Source organism: Sceloporus occidentalis, unplaced genomic scaffold (assembly GCF_023333645.1).
Source record: "Sceloporus occidentalis isolate IW3139 unplaced genomic scaffold, rSceOcc1.0.p SCAF_97, whole genome shotgun sequence".
Lineage (NCBI taxonomy): Eukaryota > Metazoa > Chordata > Lepidosauria > Squamata > Phrynosomatidae > Sceloporus > Sceloporus occidentalis.
The window spans coordinates 839,934-860,908 of record NW_028317077.1 but is presented as its reverse complement, the minus strand read 5'-3'; positions in this window follow the sequence as shown (position 1 = coordinate 860,908).

The window sequence follows — 20,975 nt, the reverse complement described above, 5'->3', positions numbered from 1 at the left end:
GTTGTCTACGTGAATCGCGTAGAGCTCTACACGCTGCCCGGACTAAGCACCGGTAAGTTGAGGGGGGCATAGCACTGGAGGATCCAGGTCCTCTGCATCGCTGCGGGGGATCTGGATCTTAGTCTCATAGTCAGACCTATTTGAGGTCTGATTATAAGACGACCCCGATTAGAAGACGAGGGGTATTTTTCAGAGCATTTGCTCTGGAAAAAACCTTGTCTTATAATCGAGCAAATACGGTACATAGTTACACAGTTCATAAGATTGAAGAAAGACCTAAGTCCATCAAGTTCAACCCTTCTACCTAACCTTCCTACTCCTGATCCAAAAGTATGTTATAAATTACCAGCAGCCAATTGCACGTATTCTAATAAACATAGCTTTCATGTCATTGGCTGCTGCTACTAATTTCAATGGAAGCCCAGACGGACTGCAGTTGCGATGCTACTGAGCATGTGCAGGAAGTTTCTGCAAGGTCAGTCGGCGGAAGAGTGAAATGAACCAGAAGTCTTATTTCCATACCATAAAATCTACTGGAGTTCAAAAGGACTCCAATATACACAACAATATAAGGGCGAGGAGACCCATTCGGCCCATTTAGTTTAGCCATTTTCTCACGCATTAATCTCTATGGAACCTGGTGGCCGTCTATCTAGGGTAAATCCCCATTTATTCCTATCCTGTTGGGGCGGGGGGGGGGGGGTAAAAACATCTAGAACAGGCATTTCCCTCCTGTTCTAAGGAGGGGGTCTGTGTGAGGTCAGGTGAAAGCATGAGTATAGGGGTTTCCAATCGCCAAACCACAACCACCATCCTGCTGCCTCATGCAAAGGCGAGACAGCTTTGAAACATACGGTCTTTCCCGGTGTCGCGGGACTCCCCCCAACCCCCCTTATTTTAAGTAAAAATGAAAGGGCAGTAGTGTCGAGCAGGGACTCCACAATGAACGCCTCTGACCGAATCTCCTTGTTTGGAACATAATATACGATTCCAAGAACATAACAATATAAAATAATTGCGGTGATCACGCACTACGTGAAATAAAAGCAGTTTGGGGGCATCTGTTCGTTCCTCCGGCGTAACGGCCACTTTGCGGTGATACTAATAGCGGGCGCCCATACAGCGAATCTATAATCACCGTTTAGTGCATGCAAAGCCGGCACCCTTTAAACCTCTTCAATTTAGAGCTTACAATCGAACATCTATTGTCTAAAGAGGAGAGCTAAGCAATTTCGCAGGTTAACGCAGCTATACGGCCCTTCATAAACTAATCGTCGACTCCAGCTCACCACGCGTTAATCTGAAAATGAATACATTTTGTCAGAACGCCGCACTGCTTCCAAAAGCCATCTAAATCCTCACTTTGCTCCTTGACTGTAAGATCAATAAAAAGTTGTTAGAGAATTATTTAGTACAAATAAAAGTTATAATGAGAATGGATTTATTTTATTTTTTTCCCTCCAACATACCGTTATGTTTCAGGGATTAATTTCTCATATTTTTCCGGCTAATATAATCTACGCCCAATGCTAATAAAACGAGTTTGCGCTCTGCGTTATATATTTTGTAGAAAAGTAGCAATAAGAAATTTAGACATTTATTGAGCAATATATAATTTAATCAATCCATCGCTATTTTTTAAAATAATTTGTATTTTTTTCACGCTCAAGGCTTTTTTTTTTAACCATATCTTTGTAGCGAAACTATTAATTTTAATTGAATTATATATATATATATATAAAAATATATAGGTATTAATGTACACTATCTTAATTCTATGTATTGACACTCAACAATATATTCATTTTGAGAACAAGCATGTTATTAACATGGGTATAAGAAAATCATTATCTATGAACAGATTCTAAGATACACTATTATATGTATTGAGAATAAATTTTTCATTATGGCGGCAAGATGGAAGAGTACTTGGCTCCATGATTACTTTCTTTGCTTTTAATGAAGACACATAACACCCATTTGTTAAACTAATTTACACTATTGATCAAACTATGTGTAATTTCCAAATGCACTGTCAACAGATTCTTAATGAATGTGTGAACTATGGGGTATGGGACTTAAGAATTCAAATTAAAGTAAAAAGAAAAAAATAGAACTAAATGCAATGATTCTACAAAAAAAATGGCTTCCAACCTATAGATAGCATCCAGGTCCAAGGGTAGCAGCCAGATAACAGGGAGCCACTCATTTGGGAGATCATGGCACCCAGTAGCGCCACTGCTCAATGCGCCGGTCAATAGGGAGATCTCTGATCTCTCCTACCAGCTCATTAAGCCTATGGAGGGCTTTGCAGAATCAGAACAGTCATCCATCGTTTTCTTCTGGTGGGCTTCCTTGAAAGGCGGATTGTTGGGTTATGACCTCATACCCCGCCACTCGGCAGCAGAGGCATGGGGGCTTGGTGCTGCCATGACGTAGGCCTAGGGCAGCGCCCAAGATAAATACACTGCTGCACAGGATAGAATTAAAGAAAATATAAAATGAGGCTAAATTTGACATGAAGATAATTACTTCTAGAAAGCAAAAGGAAGTTTCCTGCAACATGTATATTGTAGAACAGAATGTATGAGTTCCCAAGATCACTATGATCTCATATATACAATGCAATATATATATATATTTATTATACATACACACACACACACACACACGTGATCCATTTAGCATTCAATTTAACCCATTGTTTTATGTACATTAGCCACATTTAAATACTGCATTTGTATTAGTGCGTGAATCCCGAAATGTCACATATAGGCTCCTGTTCCGTTAAAGGGTATACATTACAAAACAGAAATGTCTAGGAATCCTTAATATTTTAAAATTTCCATTTTCTCCCCACCCCCACTGTAATTTTATTTTTCTATTAAATTTTGCTTGCTTGTTGAGGAAAGTCATATCTGGCAGGATTTTCCAAATGACTTACGAGTGGGTACTTAATTAGGACGTTTTCACAAATGGTCCACTTTAATTGGATTCACTCTAAAGCTAGTTACTTTGAAAGCATTGTAGGCTCTGCTTGACTGGGTCTCCTAGTAAAGTCAGCACATAAAGCAGTGTTTTAGTAAAACTCCGCAATTACCCCGTTGGTTCAATGCTTGATTTAACAATTTACTTTATTACAGTTTTGCAAAATGTTGCAATTTAACAACGAAATTAAAACGTAAGGGGGTACTGATTTCAGTTGAGTGATGTCTGATAACTCTCCAAAAATAACAAAAAACTAAAATATATTCAGAATAAAATAAAGAATTAAATCTAAAAAATCTTGTAGCCATTGACGGCCACTATGTGTGTATATATATATGTATATATATATATATATATATATATATATATATATATATATATATATATATATACACACATACACATACATGCATACACACACAGCTGCATCAATGGCTACAAGATTTTGTTATATTAATACATTTTTGGGTTAAAGATAACTATTGTACAAGACATACTTTTCGTATAACTTTTCTTAAACTCTTTCCTCTTTCTTAAGTTTTAGAAAGAACGGCCTTTTAAGTAATACATTAAAAACAACTCCAACCCCTGCTTCTTTGAGAAACGTCAGAAGAACTTACCCTTTTAAGTGCCAGGGCTGTGTTAACCCCTTGTTCCAAGGAGAACAGCAAATCGGTGACCCCCCCCCCTACAACAATTAAAAGTTATGAATGGTATTCATCGGTGAATCAATGCGTTCACAATGTTAGAAAGCAGAAGATATTTGAATGAAGATATTGTCGTCGCGGCTCTACGATGTGAAAGCACCAGTCTGTAGGTGCGTTTAACGTTTGTATTGTACTCTGCTCAAAGATCGAGAAAATTGCTATAACTTGCTATTCATTAATGTTACCAATTACACTATCTGGGGACTTCTATAGAGCACTTCCAGAGGTATAAAGAACACAATGAATTATGTATTAACAGCACATCTTCTCCATAGACACTAGAATACCAGCCTTTTAAAAATTGGACATCAAGAACGGCTCAGCTGAATCACTTCTTAAAGAATTACAAAGCGTATTGTATTTCTCTTCCGAGTAGTCCTGGTGGTTTCAAGGGCAGAACGCCACCTATATAACAATAACGAATTATCTTGCTCAAGACCCAACTGGTTTGGTACTTTATAGCGTCTCACTTCAGGCAGAGGAACGCTGATGATTTATTTATTGGTTTAGTGCAGACGCATACAACCGCAGGCTTCTACCTCAAAATTACACCGCGTTATCACTATGGATATCGATACAATGTAGAAACATTGTATCGTGTCATGCGGGGGTAACATTCTAAGGAACCGGGAATGCAAGAAAAAAAATTAAATAATAATAATAAAATAAGATACTTTTTAGCGAGCCAAGTTTCAGAGTAAACTGAAGGTAGCTCTGAGAAAATGTTGGTCTACATCTTATTCTTTGAAATATCGGTCCGCTATGGTCCTCTATGACTTGATGTCCCCGACGCCACTCGTCAATTGGAATATTGTTGAGATCCATAAATTGCTGGTGATAAGGAGCATGGTGGCATTCAGTGGCAATGATTTGGAAAAAAACATGGTGCAATTCTTTTTCTTCTACCAGGGTTAGAAGGCCGCGATACGTTGTTACGCTCAATCGTTGAAAAATATATCAAACCATCTCCTGTTGCAAATGGCGTTGAAACCACAAGGAGCATAAGTGGAAAATCTAGTATGAAAAGGTGGATTGGAATTTCAACCAGCAGCATCTCACCGTTGGGTATTCCGGTATGATGCGTGAGCAGCAGATATCAGTTTTATTGATTAAATCAAACATTTTCCCGCAGGAAGAAAACAGACGTTGCTCACACCGTTCACTGGTGGATCAGAGGTGGACAGCGATGAGAGCTCCAGGAGAAAACCGGTATCAATCTCTTTCAAGAGGCACTCCAGCAGCACCGGCTATAAACCTTTTATGAGCATGTGCAGATCATGCAGACCGTTAACATGTTTTATCAGCATTATATCATGACCATATCCCCCCAATTGTTTGTTCATAAAGCCAGAAAGCTTAGCTGGGCCGTGTAATAAATCTTCTGTAGCGTCAGCTATATTCAACTATAAAGCAAAAACATGAATACCGTATTTGCTCGATTATAAGACGACCCCCCAAAATCTGAATATTAACTTAGGAAAAAAAGAAAAAGCCTGAATATAAGACAACCCTAAAGGAAAAAAGTTTTACCAGTAAATGTTAATTCATGTAAACTATTTTTTTTTAATTAAAAGCTATGATTGAGAAAAAAAAAATTTGTTTTTATTTCCTTGTATTTTCCAACCTGTCCCCCAGTTATGCACATCTGCCCCCAGGCTTGCCACACCAATATGGCACTGTGGCCCATGATATGCCTTTTAACCCCCTATGTGCCACTCTGCCTCCAGAAATGCCTTATACCCCTATATCCCATTCTGGCATTTAGGGGGTTAAAATGCATATTATGGGGCAGAGTGGCATATAGGGAGGTATAAGGCATTCCAGGAGGCAGAGTGGCATTAAGGGAGTTAAAAGGCATTGTATAGAGCACTCTGCCTCCATAAATGCCTTATACCCCTATATGCCACTGGCATTTAGGGGGTTAAAAGGCATATTATGGGGCAGAGTGGCATATAGGGAGGTATAAGGCATTTCAGGAGGCAGAGTGCTCTATTAAATGCCCCCTTAACGCCACTCTGCCTCCTGAAATGCCTTATAACTCCCTATATGCCACTCTGTCCCATAATATGCCTTTTAACCCCCTAAGTGCCAGAGTGGCATATAGGGGTATAAGGCATTCCAGAAATGCCCTATGCCCCCCATTTAACACGCACACGCACACACACTTACCGGTGCTTCCAATTTCCTGCTGTAGTGCGGCACCGGTGCGGGGAACTCTGATCTCTGACAGTCGGGGAAGGTATGCGCGACGGACGCAGACAACCCCCGCTGCTAGCCACACCTCCTTCCTGCTGCAGCGGACGTTGTCTACGCGGATCGCGTAGACGTCAACCCGCTGCCCCGGCAATACAGCAGGAAGCACCGGTAAGTGTGTGTGGGGGGGAGACAGGAGGATCCAGGTCCCCTGCAGCAGATCTGGATCTTAGTCTCATAATCAGACCTCTATCTGAGGTCTGATTAGAAGACGACCCCGATTAGAAGACGAGGGGTATTTTTCAGAGCATTTGCTCTAAAAAAACCTTGTCTTATAATCGAGCAAATACGGTATTATATCTTTCTGTGTCGATTGTTTGTCCTCCAACAAATTCGACATAGAATACTAAGGCTCAACAGATAAAGTAACTATATTATAATACAAAACAATATACATACATATATTTATTAAATTATATTATATATACACACACATATACATATATATATATATATATACATATATATATATATATATATATATTCCGGTATAAATTAAATTAACCACACAATCATATGTGGTGTTTAACATCGATCACCAAGTTATCCACATAAACACTTGGAGGTCATGCATTAAACAAATCAATAGTTAAATGAGGTCACGACGCAACATATATCAGCATATGTTAGGGAGGCCAGATGGGCCTATTATGTGAGAACTAACATCAAACCCTGCTTATCCCGGTTCCCTGGAAAACAGTTTTCTGGGGTAATTAACTTAAGTATGTTACGCGTTTCATGCGTGTACTCTCTAAAGATTTAAAAGCGATATTGTTAGATCCCCGCGCTTCTGATGTTATATACCGTTTGATTCAGTAAGAGCTTCATACGGCATGCATTAACATAATAAATCGTCATTTATTAGCGGTACAAGAATATTACATGTTCTCGATTAAATGATGTGAACATTGAGGTCACCCAGCGTATAACATATCAGCCTCAAGTTATTTAAAAAAAAACGTTAGTTTCGGAAATTTACAAAACTAGCCTTAGTTTGCATAAGGGTTGCTCTGTAGCAGTTTTATAAATCACCCCCCAATACAGATTTTTCCCTTAAGTAGCCATGTATGCCTGTGCAATCCCTATTGTAACCAATGAAACGCCCCAGCGGTTTACTCCACTTTGCCCTTTTTACTTTTACCCCGAGTGAAGGCAAGTGAGCAGATTTCAACTCCCCGACTTGACGATGGATTCCTGGTGGGCCAACCCCAGTGGGGTCTCCTACAAAGAAGGGCCGAGCTCAGAGTCGTAGTTACAGTTGGCGCTATTCAAAGCCTAAACCAGGGCAGCACCACCAACCGTGCCGCCATCTTTACTGCCAGGATGTGATGTCAAATCCTGGTGGTCCACCTCAAAAGGACACATGGCACCCGACAGGAATTAGCTTAGCCCCCTTTTAACCATCCCATAGGGGCGTTTGGCTTCCTCTCATGCATCAGTGGGGCTCCCACCACAGCCATTGGCCAAATAGGCTTGACTGGCCCTGAAACGTGTATAGTAAAATCTCTGAATTGTTCCAGCTTCCCCCATGTATTATAACGAACCAGTAAAAAAGCTTACTCTGGGTCATTATGTTCGACAGGCAAAGCGTGGGATTATTGAATATACCCCGGTGTATTGATACAACATTTTTAATTACACACATACTAAAAATGCCAAGAATTGATCACGTGACCACACTCCGGTACAGCCAACTACCACAGTTAATTTATAAATAATTCCTATATTACTTAAACAAATCAGCTCAGAAAGCGCTAACAGCAGATATAATTAGTTGTTGTTTTTTAAGCGACTTTGCTGCATTTATGTTTAATGAAGTTTTTTTTCTCGATTCTGTGCCATTCAAAGTAAAAGGGGAAAAAAAAAAAAAAGAAAGAAAGAAGATTACCGCACTATGTTAATTTTCAAGCGAAAGAAATGAACTCGGTATTAAGCTAATGAGAGCAGAAAATGAAATGCTAAATTTTCTTTTTTTTTTTTCCGCAGCGCCACAACACCAAAGCATTTTCCTTCATTTAGTTATAGTGTTCGGCTAATTATTTTAGATAGCTCATTTATAAGCTGGGGATGGTACATATATAGTAGCATTAGGCCGATAATAAGAATAATGGAAGCTATGCTGAAAGTTTGCTTGGTTGATTGAAAATTACGAACGTTGGGTCTGTAAGTCTTTCTACAGCCGCCCAGCAGAAGTGGTAGAGGGTAATATAGTGAGGGTATTTAAACATGCATGGGATGGGCATATGGCTCCAGAATATAAAACGAGACCAACGACCGAGTCTTTCCATCAGCAAAAATAGGCAGAATGGTTCTAATCTGCCATAAAAATTCTATGCTTCTGAAGCAGGGGTTTACTGGGGATGAAAAATGATCCGGCACTTTAAGGCCAGCAGCCACTAAATGATGTACGTGTGGCTGCCAACTGCGTACGTGGTGCCAGCGGCCGCACACTGAAGGACGAGATTTGATGTAGTAAATACGTAGAACCCTTGGCTGCCGGCCCACCAGGCATTTCCCCTGTTTGGCAGATAATCTGTTGTACGTGAGCTACTCAACATATAGATTATATCTCATATCTTTACAGAAAGCAAAGGGAAGCTTCTCCTGCGTTTCATTGGTTATGATTGCAAAGTAAAGACTACTTTTAAAACCTGGCACCAGAATTGTTATTAACAATCCTCCACTCGGGGGAAACAGGCATGGACCTCCACGCTCACTGTCCCTAGAGGGATACCCATCACATCTTGCTGATGAAGCCTTTGGAGGCTGAAACATAGGTGTGAGGTTGTTAGTTCCCTCGCTCCAAGGGAATATGGCTCCAATTTCGGTTATAGACTGGGATTTGTCTGATATGCTGATATTCATCATTAATGACTCAAGTGACCTAAAATTTTGGGGTATTCACTGTAGGCCAGGCTATTTAAGCTCTATTCGCGGTTTAGCTAATCTTACCATGTCTACAGACTTCAGGAACACGGCGCATTAAATTGCATCGATTAAACAGAGAACCCTGCAGCTCTTCAATTATGTTAGACCCAGTAGGGTGCAAGATGCAAATGATCTCTGAATACAAATCCCAAAACCCTCAGCCATTCAGCGTCCAGACAGACGTTAACTTTTGACTCTGTGGTTTATTATTTCCAAAACAGAAGAGCTGATATCCGTTTGCCAAACGTTGCCGCAGGGACACAAAACAATATGTAAAGCGACCCTATAGATGATTCTAAATAAGTCATTTCAAGTGGCCCTCCTGGTGTTCAGCTGCAACCCACAGTCTATAGCAAACAATACATACTTTCAGATGATGGTTCAATACAATATCATTGATTTTCTTTATGTGGGTTAATTTGATGCGGGGAATCCTTAGCATCTGTTGAGTCCATGGATGGTGAATATCTGTCTTCTGCATCAATAGGCATTTTTTTGACACATTTTCTATTTGGGGCCGATGAAAAGGTGGTGGTGGGGGGGGGGGGTCGAGGGTCATTTCTTTTCTGGACCTTTGACATCTGCTTGGCTTTGCGCACTTCATTTTCAGCTATTGAGGCAGTATCTTGAGCCGCAGTAACTCACATCTGCTTTACCGATAATGATGGCATCTATCTTACCAGTCATCGCCGCTTTAAACAAAGCGAACAACAAAGCGGATAGAGTCTCCCGGGCAATTATATATTATGGAGGCATACGTCACACCAACAAATTTGGAAGAAAAGCTAAATCCGTACCATGTTTGAGGCTCCTACAGACTACATTTTTAGTGAAACTAATTGTGTGTATTTGACATTTTTAGTTATATACCCCAAAAAAATATCTCCAGGATTTCCACCCCTTGCTGCAGATTTTGACCGCTTGTTTTAGTCAATCATTAACTACAAATAAGTGATTCAGTCTTGATATGGTATTTTTAATACAGCACCCCCTAATCCAGATCTGCCGTGGGCCTCTGTCTGTCCTGTCGGTTAAATGTATAGGGGTTCAATTTGGCACCCTCCGAAGTTTCCCAAATTTTTCCTGTGTGTTTGTGGGATTAAAGGAGTAAAAACTTTAGTTGGCTTGGTTCCCGGGTACAGTACAAGTGCCGGGGCAATTAAATTTTAATCACTGAGCCAACTCCAAGTACCATTGGCTATTAATACCCTTACAAAAAATTTATTTTTTCGTAAGGGTAGTCTTCACTGAACAGTAAAACCCAAGTTTAGATTTCTAATAGTGGGATAATTACTGAATTCTGTAAAAGTTGAATGAGACGGACTGCTCTGGTAAAGATACGAAGATTCTGATCCAGATTCCATGAGAAAAATCCCCAAAAAAGTGTGAACTTTATAGGCATCATGAGATGAAATGCTTTGGCTGAGCCTTTCCCCTCCCCTCCCATTGAATGTTGAGTAACCATTAATATTATAATTTCTTTATATAGCGCTGCGCTGTACAGGACAAAACAAGTAGTGCGTCTCGTAACAACTTACTGAAACAAAACGTTAGGAGGGGTATATATATATTCACAAAGAAAAGTCACGTTTTAGCATATCCGCCATTAAAACTGGGTTTTCACACCAGCCATGCCCGTATAGCGCACAGCGGCTACCAATAAGAAGTGTCAGCCGGCTGCTGAGACTTGTCATCGCTGATTAATAACGCACACCAGAAACCCTAGTGAGATCTCGCCACAAGTTCTATGCAACTCGGAACTAACTCGCTAAATTGCACGGAATAATTAGATACATCCACGTGAGCTACAACCGGCGCTTCAAGGTGATTCTTCTATACGTGTAGCTGAAGATAAACACTAACTGCACAAACTACATGGCTAACCAGACACGCTTGCCAGCTACAACAATCATGGATTTTTGATCACTCTTGACCACTGAATATTTACACCAAAACGTGCCACTTTGATCCATGTCATTGTATCAACCGTCATGTATTCCGTGTAGGGATTTAATATACATCATAGAATATTATTCTATATGATTAAAATGACATCATCTTAGGTATTTGTGTATTTTTTATTGGCTTCATGTTTAATTAGCAGAAATTGGCAAATACTGGACTTTTTTTTCCTGGGTCAATATTTAGGCATCTCAAGCATTTACAATGTATCGACTAAGAAAAGAGTCATTTTGGGTCCATTTAACACCCCGGTGAATAGCAGAAAGTTTGCTGAAAAGACTTATTGTGCACGCAGAAGACCCCCACCCCACCCCACCCCATAGGCACCTCCAACCACTATTAATTCTCTGCTGTTTGGCAGTCTCGTAAGGAAGGTATATAGCTTACTAGAAGGAGAGCGCTGGAAGGAAAGAGATTAATGGGATGGATGCCGATCCAGCAGGGTTGCTTAAAGGAACAGCATGCTTTATTAAACCAAGCGTGCCAATAAACCGATCCAGCAAATCGTCTATTTCTATAAATAAACTCACTGGATGTAGCTTCTGATCCGATATACAGCAATACGTTGATTGACATCATATGATGGGCTTGTAATGGGATTTCAAGCCAATATCAGCCCTGCAGCAGGTTACTGATGCAGAAGATGGACCATTTCTGATCTGAAACAGTTTGCTGTCCGCTTCAGCACCAAATGATCTTTTGTCTTAAATAACCAACTTCATTTGGGCCCATCCACAGCAAAATCATAAATCTTGGGCCACTTTACAGAAAGACCCCCCAACTCTATATAGGATCTCGTTGACTTTTACGTGGAATCTATTCTCTATAAACACATGGACACAGATCTGGTTATAGTTCACGCATCTACATCAATAAAAGAATGTTGAGCAATCTATAAAACATGAATTTAGTAGAAAAAAAAATACATAGCATGAGTAATGATTCTTGTGCATATGTATCGCGGATGTGGATAGCAGGACTTTGTATAGCATTCTGATCACATACTTGAAACAGTAGACCTTAAACCCTAGTACTGCATGCAATTGCATAGCCCTCTATCCCTCAAAGGGTTAAAAACCTTCACTTGAACACACAAAATCCATCTGACCCTGATCATTGCATTCTTGAATCACAAGCCTACTAGTGCATTCTACTTAAGTTGCAGTCCCCAGAATAAAATGTTTGCACATTGTGTCATTTTCTTAAAATACACTTTATTAACCCCAAATCTGACTGCAGCCCTCACCCACCACTATTCACACTGTGCACCATGAAACAGGATGATGGGTTGTAAGACAATAGTTTGGTTGGCAAAAAAAAATCATGATTTTTTAAACATTCAGCCTTATAGTTAAAGCATCAGATAGCATAGCAATTCTCGGGGGGGGGGGGGGGGGGGTGGATATATAATTCATTTTAAAACCTTGCAGGTGCATGCATTGCACCCTACCCTTGATCTTGTGAATATGTATGTAGTTTTCCTTTAAAATACTGCAGCATTAGCTTACAAAATCTTAAGAAAAAATTCAACCTGCCTTCTCTTTTGCCAACAGCAAAGGAAAAAAAAAAGTGATTCCAAAATGAAAATTAAACTGTTCCTTAGAGAGAAGGGAGAATAAAAAAAAAACCCAAAACGTTAAATTTCATCTGGATGAATAATTTGAAATGTTCATATAGTACTTACCAAATACCAGAATGTCTTTACTAATCAAGGTGAACACCAGTAGAAACACCAGCTTTGGCACTGAATAAAACCCAAGATTACTCTCCATATTTCTGCAGACACCTCCAGTGATATAGGTGAATTAAATCCAAAAAGCAAGCCAGTTCCTAGGTTAAAATTCCTTGAAAAATATATATTATTATTTTTTAATCCCTGGTTTCAGAAGACAAAGTTAATTGGAGTCCAGAGCATCATCACCCATTAGAACCAGAGAAACTAACTCAAAAGAGCTGCTGTAACCAAAAAGGATGCTTTGAGTACCAGTAAAAAAAAAAAAAATAAAAAAAAATAATAATTTGAAAAAAATCCCCCAAAAATACAATCCTCCAGGATTAAATCCCCTTGCATAAAATCATTGTAATTAGTTCCATTCCAACAGTGCAGATAGAAGAAAAAAATAAATAAAAAAAAGGTATAAAAAATAGAAGAGAAAAAATATGTAGGATTCTATTTCTCTTTTTTTCTTGCTTGAGGATGAGAAGGAGAAACAGGATTAAATAGCTCACTTGTTACTAGTGCAGTCCACCAGCAGTGTATGTGAGCTAAGAATCAGATGTGTGCATCCATTGATCCAAGGAAGGTTGGACAAGGAAAAACCATGGAGCTGGAGCGGAAAAAAAAGGGATCTGGATCTAATGTGGATTGCAGTAAAGAGGACAGAGCAGCTTTGCTTTCGCTCTCATTCTTTGTTCAGTGTCACAATGTCCAAAAGAACGAGCAGGAGTGCCCTCTGTGGGCCAATCATGTGAAATGTCTTCATGAAGGCATCTGACAAATATTCTAGCTTTGCATGCTAATCCTCGTGGCTTCTACACGCTCGTAACATTACTTTTATTGTTATTTATTTTTATTTATATGACGCAAACAACATCCGCAGGGCTTCTCACAATCCATACATCCAAAGGCTGTGACGAAACCCGGAATTGACGGACTGAGACGAGCCGATACGGGCAAAGAGAGCTCGCAATCTTCCGACCGAGACGTAGGACGCAATTAAATATAAACGCTAGTACGAGAACGAAGCGCTATTAACGCACCTTTTAATCTACGGATTTTCGGTTTCCGCGTACACCTGCGTAAATGGTTTATTACTCGGATCGCAGAGGAAACGGCAAAAAAAAAGAAATAAATAAATTATTAATTTTTGCAAAAAGTTCAAGATGCTAAATTATGCCCATGCGTTCCTTCCTGCTAATAAGCCGTTTAAAACATTTTCCAAGAAGTACGAAGGCTAAATGGATTAGTAGGATTTGTTGATTATTTGGAGAGCGTTTATATGGGTAATAATTACCGCTTGCTAAACGAAAACGACAATTTTAGCCTTTCAAAAATGCTGTGAATAATTGATACTATTAATGTCGATGAAGTCTGAATAGAAGGACTTTTCTTGTTAGTATCACTTTGTTGCGTAACATACAATTTAATATAGCAGGATTTTTATGCCACAATGACGTTGTTTGATGTTCGCCGAAAATAATTCCACTTTTCATTTAGGTTTAGAATTACATGTAGCAGAGAAATGTTCTTTGACATGCAAATAGTTTGAGACACTATTATGGTCCACTTGAATTCACATGGTGGTCCTCTTGGACCCCCCCCCATATAAAATTGCACCTTTCCCTAACCCCCAGCTATTTGACATACAGGATTAGCATTCGAATACTTCTACAGACTCGTTATAAACTTATCTCCAGTGACCTCTGGCACGGGTTCAGTGAAAGTTGTGGGGGGGGGGCTGGAGTCTTATGAGACCCCCCGGTGCACATACGCGGAAAGCTCTCCTATTGTTTCAATAATAACATCGCCATTAACTGGCCGAATCGTGGTGTGACTCGATGGATCAGGGAAGCGGCGAAGAGCTGCAACTTCTCTCTAAGGTACTTTTTTTTTTTTTCTTTTTTAAAGAATGCCTATTACATTCACAAAGTACTTAATAAGCATTCTTCGGAGATGCTGTTTGGGACGTTAAGCTGTTCCTTTCAGCTTCTACTGGGAACTGATCCATCAGGATGTATGAAATAATTATAACTATGTAACAAGGCAATACCAGAAAGTAAAGATATAATGTTACAAAAAAATAGTGTAAATAAAGCTGGAGGCCGTAATCTATGAACCCCTTGAGTACAAGGGGTTAAGACGCAATCCCCCCCCAAGCCCCCCCCCCCCTCCCGTGGGAGACCTTGATGATCCTCCTGCTTTTGCTATGATTATATTGGGGTAACAACGTTATAAACCGTTCATACTGGCAAGGCAACTTTACAATAGATCAGCTGCCAGCATGCATGTCCTTTTAAACACACAAGACTTTGGATCAAGGTAAGTAATGGGGCTGCTGATTGGCAGCTTAGGTGCACATGGGCAAAGGGTTAAATCTACAATATAACACAACCAATGTATTTCTGAGGTTGGGAGCTCTGCGTCACATTGAAGGGAAGACTAGGGTGAGCATATCAGCCATTTTTTTCTAGGACACACATACATTTCTAATGTTGCTCACCAACACAGGTGAAGTGCTGCCCCCTGCAGGGCATGTTATGTATACACTCAGTTATTCAGTTACACATCTCACAAACTGCAGGGCAACAAACATGTGAAAGATATATGTCCTGAAAAAATGGCTGATGTGGTAGGATCACCAGTTATAGCCTTGGGGAGAAATTCACTAAATAACCTTCCTGTAGCTACTTATCCGCTATGGTAACCAGGGCCGGCCCTACAATGGGGCCGACTGGGGCAATTGCCCCAGGCGGCACTTCAGAAGGGGCGGCACTTTGCCGCCCCAAGCGGTTTTTTTTGAAGCGGAGGAGAGAGAGAGGGGCACCGAGTGGTTTTCGCTTACCCGCTCGGCGCCCCTCTCTCTCTCCTCTGCGGCGAGTTTCCCTGTTCGGTCTCGGTGCCGGCTTGTAATGCAGAGCGCCGGAAGTGACGCGAATTTCCGGCGCTCAGCATTACAAGCCGGCACCGTGGCAGCACAGGGAGACTCGCCGCAGGACTGTTTAAGGGTAAGTACCGGGGGGGTAGATAATGCCGCCCCCCCGGCGTCGGCGGGGGGCGGCATTTTAAACTTCGCCCCAGGCGGCGTTAAGTCTTCGGCCGGCCCTGATGGTAACCACTTCAGATGGGGTCTCCAGAACTGCCCCCAATGCTCTAGGTGAGGTCTGACCAGAGATCTGTAACGTGCAGAACCTCCTCCCCTCTACCTGCTACTAATGCCTCTCACCATACAACCCAGCACCCTGCCTGCTTTTTGAGATGCTTTATTGCATTGACTGCTTACCTATAAGTCATCAGAAATAATTACTCGTACAGAAGTGTCCCTAATGCCACATTCTGCCCTGGGATTTTTATATCCCAAGTGCATTATTTTACATTTAACAACATTAAACTGCAGCTGACACATTCTCGACGAGTCTTTTAACTTACTTAAGTCTTTCGCCCTGTTGCAGACCTTTCTATAATCTGCAAAAAAGACATCATACCAATCATTTCCCAACATAGTATTCCAACAAAACAAAAAAAACCACAACAATTTGGATAAAAAGCGTAAGTGTACAATTTATACTTTGCCCTCTTTCCGGTCTTTTAACTCCTTCCTGGCAATTAACTCCACACTTACCAGTTTTGCACTTGTTAGGTTTGCCAAGGCTCAGGATTCACATAGAAAACCCAAACAAGACTCCCACAAACCAACCATGCCCAACCCAATAAATTATTTAAATAGCTACAACCTGAGAACCCCCCCTTTTTTTTTTTTTTTTATTCACAAAACTTTACTCTCCTCACCACAAAAGCAAACACAGTATACAAGAGAATTACAGCAGGGAAGCTTGGTAGAATTAACTCTACATTTGCCAGTTTTGCACATGTCAGGATCACCAATCACCTTTTGACTGTAATCAACAGAACATTATAAACAGATACACTAGCAATAACTACTTGTTTTATCATGTAAATAACTTTGATATTAAAAAAAAACAACTTCATCTTTCAAAGAAAATGAAATGCGTTACTTAAATATGGAGGCTGGTTCATTAAACCCTCGAGTTTGAAATAAGCCGAAACAGTTTTCATCTGTGATCCTCTTCAATGTGATCTCACTGAGTTAACCATGAATTGTGCAATTCAGTTATTCTTGTAGGAGAAGCTCTCTGGCCGGGGGCTGCCATTGTGAAACCAGAGAGTTGAAACGACATTTCACTTGCAAACTCCCATTTAATGTCTTCCCTTGGTAGGTACCATTTAATGGTGATTGGTGATCTTGGCCATTGTGTTACCTAGAGAAGATGCTATTACCCATAGCTTTCCATGCTATCGCAGTAAGCTTTAAAGCCCACTACTTCAGGACAGCAAGGAACATCATGAAAGTGCAAAGGGGTTAATGAATTAGCCCCCTAGTGGTCATTTGTGGTAACTACGGATAGACCCCTAAAAATATACCAAGAAAACACAAGTATCAAAGCATTCATCATCCCTGTGTCATGTTTGATCTATTCTTTGTCTTACTCTCTGTAAGCTCCATGGGGCAGGGACCTCCTTTCCTAATGTATACATAACAATGTCTGTATGGCGACTGTACTTGTTATAAGACTTCACTTATATACATACACACTCCCTAACCTATATTATCGAAACCAGATGGCTCCTTTAAGTGGCAATACATTTCTCAGTCGTATTTTCTCAAGAACCTTAAAAAAAAAAAAAAAAAAATTCATACCAGGTATCCAAAATACGCAGGATACGAGGATTTCATTGTTACCTATAGCCACTGCAAGAAAAAAATAGTTTTAGACACATAAAAAAATATAATAAAATAATAAATTAAGATGATGGGAAGAATATGCATTAGGATGACCCTCTGTACCTAGTTATCTAGGATCTGTATTAAATTATGGGTACTAACATTTTAGTGTCATTAGTATAGTGCTTAATTACATTATATTGGATTTGTAGAGCACAAGCAGATTCCATAACATGATTATATTACAGGGAGAGTAAAAGTAACATTAAAATTGACAATTACATGTTAAGATTTACCGGGATAGGAGGACAAGAGAACCCTGCTCTCGTGAGCTTACAATCTACGCCTAATGAAAGAGCGTCTGGATAACAAAGGGCACTGGGGAGCTTTTACGGGAGATCAAAAGAAGATGAGAGCTGTAAGACACAGAGGGGAGCACTAGAACATCTGAAATAGCAAACAGGGGCAAAGTAAACCATGGTTACCAACACAATAGTCCTTACAATGTGGGGATATTTAACTAGCAATGCAAGCAGAAGACAATGGAAAACGTAAAGACGGAGAGCGTCCCGTCTACTTCATTAATAAATCTCCTAAAGAGGACCTGTCACAAAAAAAAATTATTATCAGCTTAACATGATCTCCTTTTGTTCTTTTGCAGGGGGCTTTTACATACAACCGCATTAATGTGTATATGGGGTGATTGATTACCTCCTTTTGTTGACTTTCTTTAAAAGAACAGTCATGTTATTTTTTTTTGGCATTGTTGGTCTTGTATTGTAAATGGATCACCTCCTCCCAGCCTCTGCTTGCTCTGGAGTGCTTCTTTGTGAAACGCTCATCAGAGGTGTTTGGCCCTCGGCTCACTTGATGGCACAGTCTGTGCTACGTTGGTACAGACGGGTCCAACGGGTCCAATTCTGAATCTGCCACTGGTGGAGAAAGCGTTGGGAGTACGTGTATGCAAACCTGCAGGGGGGGGAGCAATCAAAAGGCCCTTGTGGCCCTTGTGGTCTGCTTAAAGGGAGCACCGAAAGGATACAGTCAATGTGCAAATGCTCCCTAAAGCCATTGTTAAACTCAAGATCCTAATGGCTATATGTGGAACTGCAAATAAAACACACACATAAAAGAGTTCTGGTAATAGCCCAAAAGCTTCAAATCAAAGCAGCCCAGGAGGCAATTGCCCCCCCAGCCCCCTTTCCCACTCAGCCCCCTTTCCCAGTTGCCCCCTGACCTTGCTGGGATTCACCTTTCACAGTAAAGTCGGTGGCTCAAATGTTCAACTCATCTGCGACTCCCAATTTAATGAATAAAGCTCAATGTCCAGCATGCACGCTTCATTAACCCTTCAATGGCGTCATATGGTGAGCATCACCTGCCGATAAAGCCCCTGAGCGATTCACCACCCATTTAGCTGAGAGATGGACATCATTGGACAAAAACATATTTTTACTTAATTGATCTCCTCTGTATTAACAATAACATCCTTTGATAAATTAACACTAAAAATTCTCCACTATTTTTTTCTAGCCAATAAAATGGCATTTTAAATTATAAAATGTATTAAGGTCAAAGGACCACCCCGAGCTACTTTTTAAAAAATAAAATGAATGTAATGCGTCATCAAAAGAGATGAATGAGAGAAAATCCTGGCTACACCCATTATGCTTCCAAAGTTGCTACAATACATATTTAACCCCTTAAGGACAATGGGCGTCCCTAAACCCATTGAAAACAATGCATTTTGATCCCGTACATGTACGGGCTTTGCCATTAAGGGGATAACAAGTGAGTCGATCCCCCTCTTTTAGAACGAAGTGGTAAGGATGTGGTATGTACGCTACAGTGTTATGAAACCAACATTAATTGGAGAGCCGCAACTGAACAGCTGAAAGAAGAGTCAGGAGGGCACATAGCAGCAGACGTTACTTTACTGCCGCTTCTATTGCCAGATACTACGGAATTATTTAAGGCGCAGCAGCTAGGAAATTACTCGTAGAAGTCTACTAAACATGATGAAAGTCTATTTTTTTTGTTTCAATATCAGCGTCTAGGTCAAAGAACCTGCGTCACCTTAACATTTTATCCAAGTCAGGTAGACAATGTGGGACTGATATTAAAATGTGATCCTTTGGGAGACTGGAAAAATGTTTCGACGGCGTCAAAGAACATATATATCATAGTGATGCTAGATATAGCATTATGCGTCCCCACATATTCATAATCTAACTATAAAATTACGATAAAAAATGGCAGCCATTGAAAATAAAATTAAATACCTTTTTTGAACTCTCTATAGTAAAAAAAAAGACATCCCAATTTACCCTAGAGAGAGATTTTGCCTAAAGACCCCTTGGAACAATGGGGAAGGGGAACCCAACTACTGGCCTAGGCCTGTGTGGCCTGTCAGCATCTCGTTTTCCAGTTGGGAGATCTGGGCAACATTATTATGGGCTCTAATGGGTTAAAAGGAGGGTCAGAGAGCCTGTCACCCTCTTTCCATTTTGCTGGATGGGGTTACAGCTCAGGCTTTTTCTGCCACCCTACCCCAGTTAGGGCTGTTAGTAAATAAGGGTTCCCCCCTTAGCATTATCGAATGAATAAAGGCACCATAATACCATAAACAAATACTTTGGGGGGTTTCCTTTAAAAGATAGTGCCATTTTGGAGTATTAACTGCAGCTTTAACATGATAGAACACTACTTCCACCTGGTCTGTGGCTACATGAATAATGGCGTTCGGTGGGATGGTTTTTCCAGACCTATTGATTTGACTTTGGAGTTTGCTAGGGGCAAAACAGAAGGAAGGAGGCACTAGAGATGTTAGATATTAGAGAGGAGATCTGGAGAACCGTCAACCTCCATAGAGATAAGGACAGAACAAGATGTCGGAGCACTTTGGGGGTGTTAGCACTCAGGACTTGTGAACAGCAGGCTGTAAAGTGAGACCCGCTGTCAGGATTCCAAAAATGCAGCATCATGGGAAACAATTCAAGACACAGCTGCTGGTAATAAACACCTACCTTTTCTTTTATGCTGGTTTTGAGTTAATTAATAATAGGAGTGGTAGGTAAGGGTTAACAGTGAGAACTCTCATTTGGGGATTGTTTTTGGCTTTTTAACCAACACAGACCCTCTGTGCAGTACTTGGTTATTTCTATTTCATCCGGCATTTAAACTTTCTAGTCTGGTTCTCTTGGTTACTATACTTTGGCTTGTTCTGTGACTACGTTCACTTCTGGATTGATTCGGACTGGGAATGCATGATTTTACCTTTTGTTGTATTAACCCCTTGTACTTCTGGGCGGAAGTAAACTATGGAAGCTGAAGGCCGGCTGGAGAGGTCACAGATCTCATTTTTAACCAACCCATTGAACAATAATGCTACATGGAGCCTGATCACCCAAGAGGGGTGATAATTTGCGACAGAGGGGCTGCTGCCCCTGAATCTGCCACCCTAGGCCCAGGACTACTAAGCACAGTTCAGAATACATTAGTGTTAATAACTGGGCTAAGGAAAGGATTATTCCTCATTATAATATAAGCCTATTCCCACCCACTCCCTTCCCCTTTTGAGCTAGCCCCTCCCTTTCCAGCTAGCACCTCCCTTATGTGCAGCTAGCCCCACCTCTGCAAATGTCTAGCCCCATCCTCTCATGGAGCCACTTCAGGT